The 3,219-nt window shown below is 44.5% G+C and overlaps 1 long non-coding RNA gene across 1 annotated transcript; it reads right to left on the bottom strand.

Annotated features, from left to right (window-relative positions):
* Positions 1-1,119: 1,119 nt before the first annotated feature.
* On the bottom strand, positions 1,120-2,287 carry LOC121010484 (uncharacterized). The gene is made up of 2 exons (XR_005781195.1): positions 2,138-2,287; positions 1,120-2,004 (listed from the first exon to the last, which is right to left on the bottom strand). It is a non-coding gene; the product is annotated as an uncharacterized LOC121010484 (long non-coding RNA).
* Positions 2,288-3,219: the final 932 nt, after the last annotated feature.

Genomic DNA, 3,219 nt, shown 5'->3' with positions numbered 1-3,219 from the left:
CAAACATTCATCCGTCCATCCACGCACCCATTCACCACCTACCCAGCGTCCTCCCACCCACCAACCCTCCATCCGTCCACCTGCCCATCCACCCATCCATCCGTCCAGTAAACACCCAGAAGACTGAGGCTGAGGCTTGCCCAGGACCCCAGAACTAATAGGCAGATTTGTGCAGCCGGCCCTGAGTCGCTACCCTGACTCTCGCTGTGGGGGTGTTGGAGGAGGCTGGAGGGAGGGAGAGAGTGGAAAAGACACCTTCAACCGTGTTGTTATTTCCCAAGTTAAAAAACAAAACAGAACAAAACAAAAAAACCCCTGCTGTTTTAAAGGCTGCCATTCTTCCTATGATTTTGTGTTTGTTGTTGTTTGTTTAGTGGCTTATTTTAAAACCTTTAAGTTAAAAAAAAAATTCAGCGGGCATCCCTTGGCCTCTCCAGAATCTTCCTTGCCGAGGTCCTTCATTGGTCCCATTTTCTCTCCTTTCCTTTTTTGCTTCTCTGCCACAGAAACTCTGGACACAAGGGAGAGCCCCAAACGCCAGGAGTGGGCGTGAGCTATTTGAGAAAGTGCGTCCTAATCGATCTTTTATGTGCCATTCTAATTCAGCCATGTTCAGACCCGTTATTTTAGCCATAACCACTTCAGATGGCTTTCTTCCCCCGTTTTTATAAAAATGTCTGCACCAGGGCTCCGCTCTGCCCAGCTGAGACAGAAACCAACAAATAGACGTTATTATAGATGAGAAATGAACAGCTGTGAGATAACTCTGTAACTAATAAATGAGAAGGGTCTTTCGATGGCTCCAGCTGAAAAGATATTTTATTTTATTTTTTTTCCTGTGTGTGGGATTTGAGATGTGTGATCGTTAGGAGCAGGGAGGTCCCCTGCTGCTCGGCCCTGGCTGGCAACCGGCCCCCCTCTGGCAAATGTTATGGAGAATTGGGAGGAATTTTATGGCTGTCTTTCCCCTCAGCCCTTTCTTCTTTTGTCTTCTTTGAAGAATGACTTTAGACATTTTATTTACATATTTAACCATGGATGAAAGCGGCGAAAGAAAGCATTTGGGGCTGTCGTGGGAATAGTGATATGTTTAAATTAATGGAAATCTTATTAGGCCTCTAAAATTTTGAGCAAAGGTTTTTAATGAAACTTTATAATTAAACATGATTTCAAATAACATGCAGGGACAAGGAATATAATTTTTTTCTTTTTTTTTTTTACCCCAACCACCTAAAAAAAGATATCCAAGAACTACTCTTCACACACGGGCTACCTTCGAGCTCTTGCAAAAATGTTCCCCCAGAAAAGCAGAAGGTTTTTGAAAGGGACTATTTCTGAAGTCAGGCAGTATCTTGAACGATACCTAAATATTTTCGGATGGAAGGGAATTGAAAGCGAGGCAGTGACATTCCATTCTAGCAAAGGCCAAAGTATAAAATACTTTGACACGGATGTTGCTAGAAATCAAAGTTGCATCTCTTATTATTATGTTATAGTCAGTGGAACTTATAAGCGCTGTGCTCGGCTCTCTGAAATGAGATTAGAGAAAACCCATATAATCTCTTTAAGATTAAAGTACTGACACTTTCAGCGAGAGAAAGAAATTAAAGCATAGGCTTTGCACGGTACAGGCTAATTGCGAGAGTAGAGTTGTAGCGTGTCAGCCGAGCTCGTGAAAAGAACGAGGAGAGCGTTGGGGAAGTTTCAGATAAAACGCGGCTCAGGTTGCCTCTCACTGCCTGTTCCCGGCTCTCGCGTGGACGGTCTCTCCCGGCACGTTCAGGTTTGGCGATCCCACGACACGAGGATTGTGGTCTTTCAACTTCCAGTGTCATCAATGTGTGTAATTTCACCAGGAACTTTTCCAAGGCTGCTTCCCAGCAAGGGGAAAACGTGGTCTCTTTGCTGATCGTTGCCTGACGTGCAGAGAGGTCTCTGATACCAGTAGGCGCTATTTCCCTGACCTCATCCTGTGGTACATTTCTGCAGAAACTTATTACCAGACTTAAAAAAAAAAACAACAACAACAACAACAAAAAGGCAGTCAGGGAAAATTCTATTTTCTAACCCAACAGGCACCCTGGCCCCCCATTTTTCTGCAAGGAAAATACCTTTCGTCCCCTGATGTGGTACTTACTAGGGAAAAACACACTGTCTGTGCCTCCGGAAGCAATGCGGCAAATTCAACAGGCACAAAAGTTTGCACGACACCTAAAAACGCTCCTTGTAAGATGCCGGTGGGGGTGCGGAGGGCAGAGCTCCCCAAAAGCACGCACGTCGTGAAGCAGATGACTGGCATGCACTGGGTTACTCCGATACAATTTAGGCAGCTATTTTAAGGCCACTTCTCCTGAAATGTGGCTTGAAATATTACCAAAGGTTCCACGGGGTGCACCAGTGTGAATTGCAAATCAGAGCATGCTTCTAATCTCCCTTTCAAGGGCCGGCTTTGGATCCCGGGCGTCTACGGGGCTCCCCACTGATTCTGGCACAGGAGGGACCATTCAAGGAGCCAGCTCAGTCTCCTATTCCCACACTCCAAAAAACAACACCGCAGACACACACCCTCCAACTAAATTAGATTAAACTCCTTGTTCTCCACAGCACATTAGTCTTTTCACTGCCCAAGGTTGATTATTCAGAGCCTCCTAATTTAAAGGTACAGTATTTCTTTTTCAGCACAACAGCAGCAGCCACAAACATACTGGAAAAAAGGGACAAAGCCAGCCTTCGTGTAAGTGTTCCCAAATTACAGGGACATTATCTGTTTAAAATATAGGAAAGGCTTAGCACATGCCTGCTCTAAAACACAACCCAATTGACCCTTAACCTGTGACAGAACCGGCCCCTATAAGAAGGACTTAAACCCATTATTCTATATGGGACTGCCTTTTTCTTTTCTTTTCTTTTTTTTTTTTTCTTCTAAAGAATTATATGAAAAAAAGAAATCACAGAATTCCAGAAAAACGGAACAAAAGAGATTCTAGAATGTGCGTGTGCGTGTTTTATTTTGTTCTGCGTTTTCATTCTGCACAGCTTTAAGGGACAGTCTGTTGGAAATGAATGCGTGTGATGAGTTCAAACTTCAGTTTTTGACCTAATTGTTTTGCTTCCCCCCTCCTTCCAGGCCCACCCCCCTCCCCCCTCCCCCCCTTGCCTCGTCTGTTTGGGATATATTGATTTAATTACCCACGTTCCCATCTGTTTGCTTTCTGATTC

The sequence above is a fragment of the Herpailurus yagouaroundi genome, unplaced genomic scaffold (genome assembly GCF_014898765.1).
Source record: "Herpailurus yagouaroundi ecotype Mexico unplaced genomic scaffold, PumYag 191, whole genome shotgun sequence".
In the NCBI taxonomy this organism is placed as follows: domain Eukaryota; kingdom Metazoa; phylum Chordata; class Mammalia; order Carnivora; family Felidae; genus Herpailurus; species Herpailurus yagouaroundi.
Note: the sequence above shows the minus strand (reverse complement) of the source record. Positions and strands in the feature narration are given on the sequence as shown.